Below are 16,995 nucleotides of genomic sequence, written 5' to 3' on the forward strand. Positions count from 1 at the left end.
GGGGTGAGGGGTGAGTGGGAGGTGATGTGGGTCAGTGAGCACAGGAGTGATGGGTGAGTGGGATGTGATGTGGGTCAGTGAGCGCAGGAGTGATGGGTGAGTGGGACATGATGTGGGTCAGTGAGCACAGGCATGATGGGTAAGTGGGACATGATGTGGGTCAGTGAGCACAGGGGCGATGGGTGAGTGGGAGGTAATGTGGGTCAGTGAGCGCAGGAGTGATGGGTGAGTGGGACATGATGTGGGTCAGTGAGCACAGGCGTGATGGGTGAGTGGGATATGATGTGGGTCAGTGAGCACAGGGGCGATGGGTGAGTGGGACATGATGTGGGTCAGTGAGCACAGGAGTGATGGGTGAGTGGGACATGATGTGGGTCAGTGAGCACAGGCGTGATGGGTGAGTGGGACATGATGTGGGCCAGTGAGCGCAGGAGTGATGGGTGAGTGGGACATGATGTGTGTCAGTGAGCACAGGGGTGCTGGGTGAGTGGGATATGATGTGGGTCAGTGAGCACAGGGGTGATGGGTGAGTGGGACATGATGTGGGTCAGTGAGCAGAGGGGCGATGGGTGAGTGGGACATGATGTGGGTCAGTGAGCAGAGGGGCGGTGGGTGAGTGGGAGGTGATGTGGGTCAGTGAGCACAGGAGTGATGGGTGAGTGGGACAAGATGTGGGTCAGTGAGCACAGGGGCGATGGGTGAGTGGGGCATGATGTGGGTCAGTGAGCACCGGGGTGATGGGTGAGTGGGGCATGATGTGGGTCAGTGAGCAACGGGGTGATGGGTGAGTGGGACATGATGTGGCTCATTGAGCACAGGGGTGATGGGTGAGTGGGACATGATGTGGGTCAGTGAGCAGAGGGGTGATGGTTGAGTTGGAGGTGATGTGGGTCAGTGAGCACAGGGGTGATGGGTGAGTGGGACATGATGTGGGTCAGTGAGCACCGGGGTGATGGGTGAGTGGGGCATGATGTGGGTCAGTGAGCGCAGGGGTGATGGGTGAGTGGGACATGATGTGGTTGAGTGAGCACAGGGGCGATGGGTGAGTAGGACATGATGTGGGTCAGTGAGCACAGGGGTGATGTGTGAATGGGACATGATGTGGATCAGTGAGCACAGGGGAGATGGGTGAGTGCGACATGATGTGGATTAGTGAGCACAGGGGTGATGTGTGAATGGGACATGATGTGGATCAGTGAGCACAGGGGAGGTGGGTGAGTGCGACATGATGTGGATTAGTGAGCACAGGGACGATGGGTGAGCGGGACATGATGTAGGTGAGTGTTCACAGGGGTGAGGGATGAGTGTGATTTGATGTGGGTCAGTGAGCGCAGGAGTGATGGGTGAGTGGGAGGTGATGTGGGTCAGTGAGCACAGGGGTGATGTGTGAATGGGACATGATGTGGATCAGTGAGCACAGGGGAGATGGGTGAGTGGGACATGACGTGGATTAGTGAGCACAGGGACGATGGGTGAGTGGGACCTGATGTAGGTGAGTGATCACAGGGGTGAGGGGTGAGTGTGATTTGATGTGGGTCAGTGAGCACAGGAGTGATGGGTGAGTGGGAGGTAATGTGGGTCAGTGAGCGCAGGGGTGATGGGTGAGTGGGAGGTAATGTGGGTCAGTGAGCACAGGGGCGATGAGTGAGTGGGACAAGATGTGGGTCAGTGAGTACAGGGGCGATGGGTGAGTGGGATATGATGTGGGTCAGTGAGCACAGGGGTGATGGGTGAGTGGGACATGATGTAGCTCAGTGAGCACAGGGGTGATGGGTGAGTGGGACATGATGTGGGTCAGTGAGCAGAGGGGTGATGGGTGAGTGGGAGGTGATGTGGGTCAGTGAGCACAGGGGTGATGGGTGAGTGGGAGGTGATGTGGGTCAGTGAGCACAGGGGTGATGGGTGAGTGGGACATGATGTGGGTCAGTGAGCACAGGGGTGATGGGTGAGTGGGACATGATGTGGGTCAGTGAGCAGAGGGGTGATGGGTGAGTGGGAGGAGATGTGGGTCAGTGAGCACAGGGGTGATGGATGAGTGGGAGGAGATGTGGGTCAGTGAGCACAGGGGCGATGGGTGAGTGGGACGTGATACATAGAAACATAGAAGATAGGAGCAGGATTAGGCCATTCGGCCCTTCGAGCCTGCTCCGCCATTCAATGAGATCATGGCTGATCATCCAATTTCAGTACCCTGTCCCTGCCTTCTCCCCATATCCCTTGATCCCTTTAGCCTCAAGAAATATATCCAACTCTTTCTTCAATATATTTAATGAACTGGCCTCCACCGCCCTCTGTGGCAGAGAATTCCACAGGTTCACCACTCTCTGGGTGAAGAGATTCCTCCTCATTTCAGTCCTAAATGGCCTTCCCCTTATCCTTAGACTATGACCCCTGGTTCTGGACTCCCCGACCATCAGAAACATCCTTCCTGCATCTAGTCTGTCCACACCTGACAGAATTTTATAGGTTTCGATGAGATCCCCTCTCAATCTTCTAAACTCCAGTGAGCATAAGTGTGGGTCAGTGAGCATAGGGGTGATGGGTGAGTGGGAGGTGATGTGGGTCAGTGAGCATAGGGGTGATGGGTGAGTGGGAGGTGATGTGGGTCAGTGAGCACAGAGGTGATGTGTGAATGGGACATGATGTGGATCAGTGAGCACAGGGGAGATGGGTGAGTGCGACATGATGTGGATTAGTGAGCACAGGGGTGATGTGTGAATGGGACATGATGTGGATCAGTGAGCACAGGGGAGGTGGGTGAGTGCGACATGATGTGGATTAGTGAGCACAGGGACGATGGGTGAGCGGGACATGATGTAGGTGAGTGTTCACAGGGGTGAGGGATGAGTGTGATTTGATGTGGGTCAGTGAGCGCAGGAGTGATGGGTGAGTGGGAGGTGATGTGGGTCAGTGAGCACAGGGGTGATGTGTGAATGGGACATGATGTGGATCAGTGAGCACAGGGGAGATGGGTGAGTGGGACATGACGTGGATTAGTGAGCACAGGGACGATGGGTGAGTGGGACCTGATGTAGGTGAGTGATCACAGGGGTGAGGGGTGAGTGTGATTTGATGTGGGTCAGTGAGCACAGGAGTGATGGGTGAGTGGGAGGTAATGTGGGTCAGTGAGCGCAGGGGTGATGGGTGAGTGGGAGGTAATGTGGGTCAGTGAGCACAGGGGCGATGAGTGAGTGGGACAAGATGTGGGTCAGTGAGTACAGGGGCGATGGGTGAGTGGGATATGATGTGGGTCAGTGAGCACAGGGGTGATGGGTGAGTGGGACATGATGTAGCTCAGTGAGCACAGGGGTGATGGGTGAGTGGGACATGATGTGGGTCAGTGAGCAGAGGGGTGATGGGTGAGTGGGAGGTGATGTGGGTCAGTGAGCACAGGGGTGATGGGTGAGTGGGAGGTGATGTGGGTCAGTGAGCACAGGGGTGATGGGTGAGTGGGACATGATGTGGGTCAGTGAGCACAGGGGTGATGGGTGAGTGGGACATGATGTGGGTCAGTGAGCAGAGGGGTGATGGGTGAGTGGGAGGAGATGTGGGTCAGTGAGCACAGGGGTGATGGGTGAGTGGGAGGAGATGTGGGTCAGTGAGCACAGGGGCAATGGGTGAGTGGGACGTGATACATAGAAACATAGAAGATAGGAGCAGGATTAGGCCATTCGGCCCTTCGAGCCTGCTCCGCCATTCAATGAGATCATGGCTGATCATCCAATTTCAGTACCCTGTCCCTGCCTTCTCCCCATATCCCTTGATCCCTTTAGCCTCAAGAAATATATCCAACTCTTTCTTCAATATATTTAATGAACTGGCCTCCACCGCCCTCTGTGGCAGAGAATTCCACAGGTTCACCACTCTCTGGGTGAAGAGATTCCTCCTCATTTCAGTCCTAAATGGCCTTCCCCTTATCCTTAGACTATGACCCCTGGTTCTGGACTCCCCATCAGAAACATCCTTCCTGCATCTAGTCTGTCCACACCTGACAGAATTTTATAGGTTTCGATGAGATCCCCTCTCAATCTTCTAAACTCCAGTGAGCATAAGTGTGGGTCAGTGAGCATAGGGGTGATGGGTGAGTGGGAGGTGATGTGGGTCAGTGAGCATAGGGGTGATGGGTGAGTGGGAGGTGATGTGGGTCAGTGAGCACAGAGGTGATGGCTGAGTGGGATGTGATGTAGGTCAGTGAGCACAGGGGTGATGGGTGAGTGGGATATGATGTGGGTCAGTGAGCACAGGGGTGATGGGTGAGTGGGACATGATGTAGCTCAGTGAGCACAGGGGTGATGGGTGAGTGGGACATGATGTGGGTCAGTGAGCACAGGGGTGATGAGTGAGTGGGAGGTAATGTGGGTCAGTGAGCATAGGGGTGATGTGTGAGTGGGAGGTGATGTGCGTCAGTGAGCACAGGGGCGATGAGTGAGTGGGACATGATGTGGGTCAGTGAGCACAGGGGCGATGGGTGAGTGGGATATGATGTGGGTCAGTGAGCACAGGGGTGATGGGTGAGTGGGACATGATGTAGCTCAGTGAGCACAGGGGTGATGGGTGAGTGGGACATGATGTGGGTCAGTGAGCAGAAGGGTGATGGGTGAGTGGGAGGTGATGCGGGTCGGTGAGCACAGAGGAGATGGGTGTGTGGGAGGTGATGTGGGTCAGTGAGCACAGGGGTGATGGGTGAGCGGGACATGATGTGGGTCAGTGAGCAGAGGGGTGATGGGTGAGTGGGAGGTGGTGTGGGTCAGTGAGCACAGGGGTGCTGGGTGAGTGGGACATGATGTGGGTCAGTGAGCACAGGGGTGCTGGGTGAGTGGGACATGATGTGGGTCAGTGAGCACAGGGGTGATGGGTGAGTGGGACATGATGTGGGTCAGTGAGCACAGGGGTGATGGGTGAGTGGGACATGATGTGGGTCAGTGAGCACAGGGGTGATGGGCGAGTGGGACATGATGCGGGTCAGTGAGCACAGGGGCGATGGGTGAGTGGGAGGTGATGTGGGTCAGTGAGCACAGCGGTGATGGGTGAGTGGGATGTGATGTGGGTCAGTGAGCACAGGGGTGATAGGTGAGTGAGATGTGATGTGGGTCAGTGAGCATAGGGGTGATGGGTGAGTGGAAGGTAATGTGGGTCAGTGAGCATAGGGGTGATGGGTGAGTGGGATGTGATGTGGGTCAGTGAGCACAGGGTTGATCGGTGAATGGGACATGATGTGGGTCAGTGGGCACAGGGTGATGGGGGAGTGGGACATGATGTGGGTCAGTGAGCACAGAGGTGATGGGTGAGTGGGGCATGATGTAGGTGAGTGATCACAGGGGCGATGGGTGAGTGGGATGTGATGTGGGTCAGTGAGCACAGGGGCGATGGGTGAGTGGGATGTGATGTGGGTCAGTGAGCATAGGGGTGATGGGTGAGTAGGACATGATGTGGGTCAGTGAGCATAGGGGTGATGGGTGAGTGGGACATGATGTAGGTGAGTGATCAGAGGGGCGATGGGTGAGTGGGATGTGATGTGGGTCAGTGAGCACAGGGGTGATGGGTGAGTGGGATGTGATGTGGGTCAGTGAGCACGGGGTGATCGGTGACTGGGACATGATGTGGGTCAGTGAGCACAGGGGTGATGGGTGAGTGGGATATGATGTGAGTCCGTGGGCACAGGGCTGATGGGTGAGTGGGACATGATGTGGGTCAGTGGGCACAGGGTGATGGGGGAGTGGGACATGATGTGGGTCAGTGAGCACAGAGGTGATGGGTGAGTGGGGCATGATGTAGGTGAGTGATCACAGGGGCGATGGGTGAGTGGGATGTGATGTGGGTCAGTGAGCATAGGGGTGATGGGTGAGTAGGACATGATGTGGGTCAGTGAGCATAGGGGTGATGGGTGAGTGGGACATGATGTAGGTGAGTGATCAGAGGGGCGATGGGTGAGTGGGATGTGATGTGGGTCAGTGAGCACAGGGGTGATGGGTGAGTGGGATGTGATGTGGGTCAGTGAGCACGGGGTGATCGGTGACTGGGACATGATGTGGGTCAGTGAGCACAGGGGTGATGGGTGAGTGGGATATGATGTGAGTCCGTGGGCACAGGGCTGATGGGTGAGTGGGACATGATGTGGGTCAGTGAGCACAGGGGTGATGGGTGAGTGGGACATGATGTGGGTCAGTGAGCAGAGGGGCAATGGGTGAGTGGGAGGTGATGTGGGTCAGTGCGCACAGGGTTGATGGGTGAGTGAGACATGGTGTGGGTCAGTGAGCAGAGGGGCAATGGGTGAGTGGGACATGATGTGGGTCAGTGAGCACAGGGGTGATGGGTGAGTGGGACATGATGTGGGTCAGTGAGCACGGGGTGATGGGTGAGTGGGAGGTGATGTGGGTCAGTGCGCACAGGGGTGATGGGTGAGTGGGACATGGTGTGGGTCAGTGAGCAGAGGGGCGATGGGTGAGTGGGACATGATGTGGGTCAGTGAGCATAGGGGTGATGGGTGAGTGGTAGGTGATGTGGGTCAGTGAGCACAGCGGTGATGGGTGAGTGGGACATGATGTGAATCAGTGAGCACAGGAGTGATGTGTGAGGGAGACATGATGTGCGTCAGTTAGCACAGGGGTGATGGGTGAGTGGGAGGAGATGTGGGTCAGTGAGCACAGGGGTGTTGGGTGAGTGGAAAGTGATGTGGGTCTGTGTGCACATGGGTGATGGGTGAGTGGGAGGTGATGTGGGTCAGTGAGCACAGGAGTGATGGGTGAGTGGGACATGATGTGGGTCAGTGAGCACAGGGGTGATGGGTGAGTGGGAGGAGATGTGGGTCAGTGAGCACAGGAGTGATGGGTGAGTGGGACATGATGTGGGTCAGTGAGCACAGGGGTGATGGGTGAGTGGGAGGAGATGTGGGTCAGTGAGCACAGGGGTGATGGGTGAGTGGGAGGTGAATAATTGGAGAGCCTGGATTCAAGGGCTCACCTGTATACAGTGATTGTCTGTGTTTAACAGCACCTCAATGCTGTCAAACACTGTCAAATCATCTGTCAAACAAGTGTGGTAGATATCCCTTTAAGAAAACCGGCAGATGAAGCATCATCAGCTGACGTCATCTGACATCGGCTTTCCCTTAATTGGCTGGCAAGCCCGCAGGGCGGGCTTAACTAGGCCAATCAGGGCAAAATAGCGTCTGTTCGTCAGACGTCGCTGGCAGCGGGACGAGAACCCGGAAGGCAGCAGTCCCGCCCCTAACGCGTCTCGGTGAGTAAAATCCAGCCCAAAGAGTCTGCAAAGGGATATAGATAGGCTAATTGAGTGGGCCAAAATTTGGTAGATGGAGTTTAATGTGGGAAAATGTGAGGTTCTGCACTTTGGTAGGAAGAATAAAAAAGCACATTATTATTTAAATAGAGAGAGACTGGTACAGTGGGACCTGGGGGTCCTCATACATGAAGCAGGAAAAGTTTGCATGCAGTTACAGCAAGCAATTAGGAAGGCAAATGGAATGCTGGCCCTTATTGCAAGGGGGATGGAGTATATAGAAGTAGGGAAGTCTTGCTACAACTTTACAGGGGGCTGGTGAGACCACATCTGGAGTACTGCGTGCAGTTTTGGTCTCCTTATTTAAGGAGGGATACACTTCCACTGGAGGCAGTTCAGAGAAGGTTCACTAGGTTGATTCCTGAGATGAAGGCGTTGTCTTATGAAGAAAGGTTGAGCAGGTTGGGCCTATACTCATTGGAGTTTAGAAGAATGAGAGGTGATCTTATTGAAGCATATAAGATTCTGAGGGGCTCAACAGGGTTGATGCAGGAAGGATGTTTCCTCTCGTGGGGGAATCTAGAACTAGGGGACATAGTTTCAGAATAAGGGGTCGCCCATTTAAAACGAAGATTAGGAGGAATTTCTTCTCTCAGAGAGTCCTGAATCTTTGGAATTCTCTACTCTAGAGAGCTGTGGAGACGGAGTCATTGAATATATTCAAGGTGGAGATAGACAGGTATTTGAGCTACAGGGGAGTCAAGGGTTATGGGGAGCGGGCGGGAAAGTGGAGTTGAGGCCAAGATCAGATCAGCCATGATCTTATTTAATGGAGGAGCAGGCTTGAGGGGCCAAATGGCCTACTCCTGCTCCTATTTCTTATGTTCTTATGTCATAGATCTGAAACGTGGGAGGCGATTTTGTGAATGGGGGCATGTTGGAGGCGGGACTGCTGCTTGTTGGGTCAATGTCCCGCCTCATCGATTTGTGGCCAAACCACGCTGTTTTCCCTTGATTAACCTTGTTAAGCCTGCCCTGCGGGCTTAGCAGGCCAATCAAGGGAAAGCCGGTTGCAGAGCACAAAAAATTTTGATAGATGAATTGTCATCATTTTACAGCTCTGTGAAGCTGCCAAACAGTGACATTCTCTGCAGCTTGATGAGGTCTTATATGCAAGACCTCATCAACCTTCTTTCTTTTACAGAAATGAGATGGTTGTTGCATCTGAGAATGTAACGGCCATCTCTCATCTGCAACATGGAGGTCCGAGAGTCTCCGCATACAAATCGACTGAAGCCTGCAGGAAGAAACAAAGGTAAGTACACTTTTAAAAACACTTTGCACTTACCTCAGATACTCACCTCTACACTCTTGCACCCGTCACTTACCTTCACACCACACTTTTGCAACCCCCCTGACCCCCGCAGACCCAGTACTCGCCTCACTGAGCTGACATGTTTTGGAGCCTTCGGGAAGCCCGCACTTGTGAGGGCAAAAGGGAATAATCCTATTTTCTGCCTGTTAGCTTCCTGTTAATCCCTTCCCTGCTGCAACTGCTTAGACACTTTTGGCGGTCATCCTCTGGGTTTTGGAGCCTGTGATGGTCTCGCCAAAGTCTGCTCCTCCTGCAGCTGTGCAGGGCCATCACTGTCCGAGGAGGCATCTGGGGCTCTAACCGAGGGGGTGACAATGGGGGAGAAGTGTGAGCATTTTGAGAGGAGTCCCCACTTCCATGTCCCCACTCACCATCATACTTCTCATGGGCCACCCGCACTTCCCTGCTAACAAGGAGCTGGAGAGCACCTTGCTGCACATCAGTGGGGCCATGATGACTCACGTCTGCACTGACATCCCTCCTAGAAAGGACGTCTATGAGCCTCTACCATCTATTCTGCATAGATAGCATGAGTGGTGCATTAGCTGCTCCATGCAGGTGGCCATCCTATCCATCGAAGAGCCTACAGTCGCCATCACCTGCGACACGGTGGTGCTCATGTTGGAACTGGACTGCTCCATTCTCTGAACACTGGCAGTCATCATGCTCACAAAACCTGTCAGAGCCTCATGCACTTGTTCTGCAGCTCCAGGATCCCCCTCTTTCTGGATGGTCCCCGAGGCTCAGTGTCTGCATGCAACTGAGCAGAGCCAGGAGCGACCTGCGCCCTCCGATGAGGAGTCTCCATTGCTGTCCCTGTCTCCACCATCTGCTGTTGCTCGGTTGTGATTTGTGACACATCAGGTGACAACACTACTCTATCTTGTGAGGGACCCACCGAGGTGTGCGTTTCTGCAGGTAATGGTGCACCCTCAGAGGCTGGAGGCTCCTCTGAGGAGTCATCTTCCTCTTGCTCCTGGACAGTGGAGGGGGCGCTTGATGGACCTGTGGGAGAGTAAAGAGATGAGTTAGATATGTCATATGTAGATTGAAAGAAAGACTTGCATTTATATAGCGCCTCTCATGAGCACCGGACGTCTCAAAGCGCTTTACAGCCAATTAAGTACTTTTTTGAAGTGGAGTCACGTTGCAGTGTGGAAACAGATTGGGTACAGAAACCATTGTGCACGTAATGACCATTCAATGGCTGCTGACATCAGCCCTCATATGAGTGCCTGATGAATGCCATGTAGCTGTATGATATGTAATTCTGTCACCAGTTTGCAAAGATGTCCCCCTCTCTCCATCTCCCACCTCCAGGTGCTCGGCGACTCCTGCCAGCTCTAAGGCAGCCTCCTAGGCTGTGGTCAGGGTGGCTATTAATGCTGTTCCACTGCCAGTTCTCTCCCTCTCCCTCTTATTGTGGGCTCTCTTTTCCTGCAAGGAGGGAAAGAAGAGAAGGTTGAGTGAGAGTGATGGAGTGAGTGTAAGGAATGGATGGGTTATATCTGTAGATGATAGAGTGGGGTGGAAATTCCAAGTGGCCCCCTTGTGTGTTGTTAGTTGGTATGATTGCACTAGGATGAGGATGAGTGTGAGGGGTGGCTAGTGAGATGGGGATGTGATAATGTAGATAGAGAGGGATGGGTGGACATGCAACGTATGTTGTTGTGAGTAAGGATGTGCAGGAGCAGGATTGGGAATGCAGAGTGATGGGATTGTGATGAGAGGTACAGCAGGATGAAGGTGAGTGTGGCTTTGGACTCACCCTTCCTGATCTAACAAGATCGCTGAAGCGTGTGTGGCACTGCACCCAGGTCCTCCTGACGACATCCCTGCTATTCACCTCCTCTGCTATTTGGAGCCAGGCTCCTTTGTTTTGCTGGAGGTTGCTTCCTCCCATCAGCAGGGAAGAGGACTTTGCTGCGTGCCCTGACTCCATCCACAAGCATATGGAGGGAGTCATCGGAGAACCTGGGTGCAGCCCTCTGTGTCTATGCAGTCATCTCTGGTGGTGTGTGCAGAAGTGGAATAGTGAAGTGCACTGACTGCACACTCCTAGATGAACCTTCAAAAGCAATGTGGCCATGGTTCCTTTAAATATCCTGGCTGAAAACGCGTCATCAATTACTTCACCAGACCCGCACCTTTTAAATGGGCCGGATAACGCGCAGGGCGGGCTTAATAGGCCCCATTCACGTAAAGTCGTTCTGTGGAGTGGGGTGCAGCCTGCAACGGGTTTGCAACCCTCCATGGCGGCTGCCTGCACCAGACCCGCCCAGGTAAAGCAAATTCCGGCCAATGAAGCTAAGATAGGGGACTGCGGGGAAGACAGCCACAATGCTGACCTAGGCACCGTGGAGCAGAGGGCCGTCCAAAGGCAGAGGAGCAGAACAGTAAGGTTGTGGTTATATGGAGCTGATAATCAGGGGGATAGAAACATAGAAGATAGGAGCAGGAGTAGGCCATTCGGCCCCTCGAGCCTGCTCCGCCATTCAATGCGATCATGGCTGATCATTCAAATTCAGTACCCTGTCCCTGCTTTCTCCCCATATCCCTTGATCCCTTTAGCCTTAAGAAATATATCCAACTCCTTCTTGAATATATTTAATGAATTGGCCTCTACTGCCTTCTGTGGAAGAGAATTCCACAGGTTCACCACTCTCTGGGTGAAGAAATTCCTCCTCATCTCTGTCCTAAATGGCTTACCCCTTATCCTTAGACTGTGACCCCTGGTTCTGGACTCCCCGACCATCGGGAACATCCTTCCTGCATCTAGTCTGTCTAGCTCTGTTAGAATTTTATAAGTTTCAATGAGATCCCCTCTCATTCTTCTAAACTCCAGCGAGTACAAGCCCAATCGACCCAATCTCTCCTCATACGTCATTCCTGCCATCCCAGGTATCAGTCTGGTGAATCTTCGCTGAACTCCTTCCATGGCAAGAACATCCTTCCTCAGATAAGGCAACCAAAACTACACACAATACTCAAGATGTGGTCTCACCAAGGCCCTGTACAACTGCAGCAAGACATCCTTGTTCCTGTACTCAAACCCTCTCGCTACGAAGGCCAACATACCATTTGCCTTCTTAAGCGCCTGCTGTACCTGCATGCTTACCTTCAGCGACTGGTGCACAAGGACGCCTAGGTCTTGTTGCACCTCCCCTTCTCCCAATCTATTGCCATTCAGATAATAATCTGCCTTCTTGTTTTTGACACCAAAATGGATAACCTCGCATTTATCCACGTTATATTGCATCTGCCATGCTTCTGCCCAATTACCCAACCTGTCCAAATCATACTGGAGTTTCTCGGCAACCTTTCTCACAGCACACACGCCTACCCAGCTTCGTGTCGTCTGCAAACTTGGAGATATTACATCTAGTTCCCTCGTCCAGATCATTAATATATATTGTGAATAGCTGGGGTCCAAGGACCGATCCCTGCGGTACCCACTAGTCACTGCCTGCCACTCGGAAAAAGAGCCGTTTATTCCAACTCTGCTTTCTGTCTGCCAACCAGTTCTCTATCCAAGTCAATACCTTGCCCCCAATCCCATGTGCCTTAACTTTACACGCTAATCTCTTATGTGGGACCTTATCGAAAGCCTTTTGAAAGTCCAAATACACCACATCCACTGGTTCTCCCTCATCTATTTTACCAGTTACATCCTCAAAAAATTCCAGTAGATTAGTCAAGCATGATTTACCTTTTGTAAATCCATGTTGACTTTGTCCGATCCGGTCACTGTTTTCCAAGTGCTCTGTTATTACATCTTTTATAATGGACTCTAGCATTTTCCCCACTACCGATGTCTGTAATTCCCCATTTTCTCTCTACCACCTTTTTTGAATAGTGAAGTAACATTAGCTACCCGCCAATCCATGGGTACTGTTCCAGAGTCTATCGAATTTTGGAAGATGACCAGCAATGCATCTACTATTTCTAGGGCCACTTCCTTAAGTACCCTAGGATGTAGATTATCAGGCCCTAGGGATTTATCGGCCTTCAATCCCGTCAATTTCTCTAACACCATTTCCCTACAAATACTGATTTCTATCAGTTCCTCCCGTTCATTAGACCCTATGTTCCCCGACATCTCTGGGAGGTTATTTGTGTCCTCCTTTGTGAAGACAGAACCAAAGTATGTATTTAATTGGTCTGCCATTTCTTTGTTCCCCCTTATAAATTCCCCTGATTCTGACTGCAAGAGACCTACGCTTGACTTCACCAATCTTTTTCTCTTCACATATCTATAAAAGCTTTTACAGTCAGTTTTTATGTTCTTTGCAAGCTTACTCTCATACTCTATTATCCCTCTCTTAATTAATCGCTTTGTCCTCTTTTGTTGAAACCTAAACTGCTCCCAATCCTCAGGTTTACTGCTTTTTGTGGCCAATTTCTATGTCCTCTCCTTGGATCTTATGCTATCCCTAATTTCCCTTGTTAGCCACGGTTGAGTCACCTTTTTTGTTTTATTTTTATGCCAAACTAGGATGAACAAATTCGGTAGCTCATCCATGCAATCTTTGAATGTTTGCCATTGTCTATCCACCATCAACTCTTTGAGTGACATTCCCCAATCAATCCTACCCAACTCGCGCCTCATACCATCGTAGTTTCCTTTATTTAAATTCAGGACCCTAGCCTCTGAGTCAACTACTTCACTCTCCATCTTAATGAAGAATTCTATCATATTATGATCGCTCCGACCCAAGGGGCCTCGCACAACAAGATTGCTAATTAATCCTTTCTCATTACATAATACCCAGTCTAAGATGGCCTGATCTCTAGTTGGTTCCTCGACATATTGGTCCAGGAAACTATCCCGTATACACTCCAGGAATTCCTCCTCCACGGTATTGTTACTAATTTGGTTAGCCCAATCTATATGTAGATTAAAGTCACCCATGATAACTACTGTGCCCTTATTGCACGCTTCTCTAATTTCCCTTTTAATGCCATCCCCGACCTCCGCATTACTGTTTGGAGGTCTATATACCACTCCCACTAACGTTTTCTGCTCCTTGGTATTTCTCAGTTCTACCCATACAGATTCCACATCATCAGAGCTAATATCCTTCCTTACAATTGTGTTAATCCCCTCTTTAACCAGCAATGCTACCCCACCTCCTTTTCCCTTTTGCCTATCATTCCTGAATATTGAATACCCCTGGATATTGAGTTCCCAGCCTTGGCCACCCTGGAGCCATGTTTCCGTAATCCCAATCATATTATATTCGTTTATTTCTATTTGCGCAGCTAATTCATCCACCTTATTCCGAATGCTCCTCGCATTAAGACACAAAGCCTTCAGGCTTGTTTTTTTAACGCTCTTAGATCTTTTAGAATTATTATTTGCCGTGGCCATGTTTGATTTAAACCCTTGATTTCTCTGTCTGCCACTTTTGTTTTTCTCCTTCCTGTCTTTTGCTTTTATCCTTGTTTCCCTTTCCTCTGTCTCCCTGCTCAGGATCCCAACCCCCTGCCATTTTAGGTTAAACCCTCCCCCAGAACACTAGCAAACACTCCCCCTCGGATATCGGTCCCGGCCTTGCCCAGGTGCAAACCGTCCATTTTGTCCTGGTCCCACCTCCCCCAGAAGCGGTTACAATGTCCCAGGAATTTGAATCCCTCCCCCTTGCACCATTTCTCTAGCCACGTATTCATCTGAAATATCCTTCTATTTCTACTCTGACTAGCACGTGGCACTGGTAGCAATTCTGAGATTACTACCTTTGAGGTCCTATTATTTAATTTACCTCCTAACTCCCTGTATTCAGCTTTTAGGACCGCATCCCGGTTTTTACCTATATCGTTGGTATCTATATGCACCACGACAACTGGCTGTTCACCCTCCCCTTCCAAAATGATCTGCAGCCGCTCTGAGACATCCTTGACCCTTGCACCAGGGAGGCAACACCCCATCCTGGAGTCTCGTTTGCGGCCGCAGAAATGCCTATCTATTCCCCTTACAATAGAATCCCCTATCACTATAGATCTCCCACTCTTTTTCCTCCCGTCCTGTGCAGCAGAACCACCCCTGGTGCCAGGAAGTTGGCTGCTGCTGCCTTACCCTGGTAAGCCATCCCCCCCATCAGTATCCAAAGCGGTATATCTGTTTGAGAGGGGGATGGCCACAGGGGACTCCTGCACTACCTGCCTGCGCCTACTACTCTGCCTGTTGGTCACCCTTTCCCTTTCTGCCTGTGCAACCTTTGCCTGCGGTGTGACCAACTGCTTAAACGTGATATCCACGACGTCCTCAGCATAGCGAATGGTCCAGTATGTATCCAATCGCAGCTCCAGCGCCGCAATGCGGTTTGCCAGTAGCTGCAGCTGGATACACTTCCTGCACACATGGTTGTTAGGGACACAGGAAGTGTCCCTGAGTTCCCACATAGCGCAGGAGGAACATACCACGGGGCCGGGTTCTCCGGTCAGGACATACCCTTTAATTAATTCAAAATAAATTAAATCAAATCAATCCCACCAGTTACACTACAGTTAAATGATATATTTAAGGGCCCTGGTTTACAAACAGTCCCCGCTACACCACAGAGAGCTTAGAAACTATAAACCACAGAGTTTAAGTTTAAAAAAGAGAGAAATACTCACCAACCAATCACTTACCTGCTTTCTGGTGACGTCATACTTCGATTACTTTTTACTTCTCTCCCTCCCTCTGAGCTCGGAGATTGGAGACTGGTAAGCCTACCTGGTCTCTGCCGCTGCTTGTTAAACTCGCCGCCTGGTTCCTTGCAGGTCCGCTGCCGCCGCCGCTCTGAGGCCTACCTGGTCTCTGCCGCTGCTTCTTAAACTCGCCGCCTGGTTCCTTGCAGGTCTGCTGCTGCCGCCGCTCTGAGGCCTACCTTGTCTCGGCCACTGCTTCTTAAACTCGCCGCCTGGTTCCTTGCAGGTCCGCTGCCGCCACATAGACAGCATACTGTGCAGTCCCAAAGGGCGTGTTGCCTACCTGATGCCAGGGTAAGGAGGGGTTCCATTTCAGCAGACAGTGGCACCAGCACTAGGACAGGAAGGAGCTGTACCACTGGGACTGGCTGCACCTTAACCGGACCGGGACCAGTGTCCTAGCTAAACGGTTAAATAGGGCTGTAGAAAGGATGTTAAAACAATAAACGAGGGGGGAAGGCTCAGACAAATAATAAAAAATAAAAATGGAAATAGCCTAAAGATGAGAAAAAGGGATGAGAGCAAAGTCCAGATCATCAATAGTGTTAAAGATAAGGGCCCAGAAATTTGGGTCTCCATGGATGAGTACGCACGGAGTACTCACCCATAGGCCCGATGGAAGTGCACCGCGCATGCGCGGGAAACCGGCACTTCCATTCCACTGAACGAAGAGGTTCAGAAGTCGAACGCGTGCGCGCGGGAGGCTGCGCGTGCGCATCAAACTTAGTTTTTTTTTACAGGTTTTTCCGTGAGGGTAAGCCTGCAGAATTTAGAAATATAAAAAGCAGGCATAAGGCCTGCTTTTTACAAGGTAAGTGGTGAATTAATTAAAATTAAAACATTTTTCCACAGGTTTATTATTTTTAAATGCTTTAAAGCAAGGTAAGTTTATTTTTAGCCCCGTTAGAATATAAAATTATTTTTTTCAAAAATTTAAATTATTGTTTAAAATAGTTATTTCATGTAATTTATAGGTTATTTAAAAAATGTGATTTAAAATAAAAATTATTTCAAAGTTTAGTGCTATTTTGGGGCCGTAGTATTTATAAGTCTTGACAGCACTTCCTGTCAGACTTATGAATGGAGCATTCCCTGCTCCGATTGGCTGCCCATGGCCCACGTGATCCCAGGGGACGCATCGAACTAACTGCGCCCCTGGGATACGCAAGCACTGCGCGCCGGCAGCTGGACCAGGCCCCAGATCGGAATTCCACGGGGCCCTACAGCTCAACGGCCGGCGCGCAAGCTAAGTGCAGATTGGGGGCTTGCACCCGCGGGAAGCCCCCGACCCGAATTTCTGGACCAATATAAATACTTCAGGTTCAGAAACAAATCTAGGAAACAATAACAAAATAACTGGTAAAAAGGGGCTAGAAATTCATCTGTTGAGCGCCACTCCGTCGCACCATGAAATGGCGATAAAATGGTGGCCACCGTTCTTTCGCCAGCTGGTGGCAGGTCCCATGCCGACTTAACGTCACAAACGCGAACTTCAATCCTAGCACTAGGTCCTAAGCACGCCAGGTTAACCTGGCGTGCAAGCAGGCGGACAGTGGTGATGTCTGCAGCCCTTAAAGAGACACACACATCATTCAGTTTGAATTTAAGGGTGTGGTCTGTTTTTTTTTATTTTAATGAAGTGGTGCCTTGCTGCAATAGATGTGAAAAGTTTTTAAGTGCTTGGGAGT

General features: G+C 51.1%; 1 protein-coding gene across 1 annotated transcript in view; it reads right to left on the bottom strand.

Moving 5' to 3' along the window:
- LOC147108459 (uncharacterized) overlaps positions 1 to 16,995 on the bottom strand; it is a 777,120-nt gene that overhangs the window by 105,991 nt on the left and 654,134 nt on the right. The gene's annotated exons all lie outside the window — the stretch shown is intronic.

This window comes from Somniosus microcephalus, chromosome 13, assembly GCF_052327205.1.
Source record: "Somniosus microcephalus isolate GS21.2 chromosome 13, FLI_Smic_1.0, whole genome shotgun sequence".
Taxonomy (NCBI): domain Eukaryota; kingdom Metazoa; phylum Chordata; class Chondrichthyes; order Squaliformes; family Somniosidae; genus Somniosus; species Somniosus microcephalus.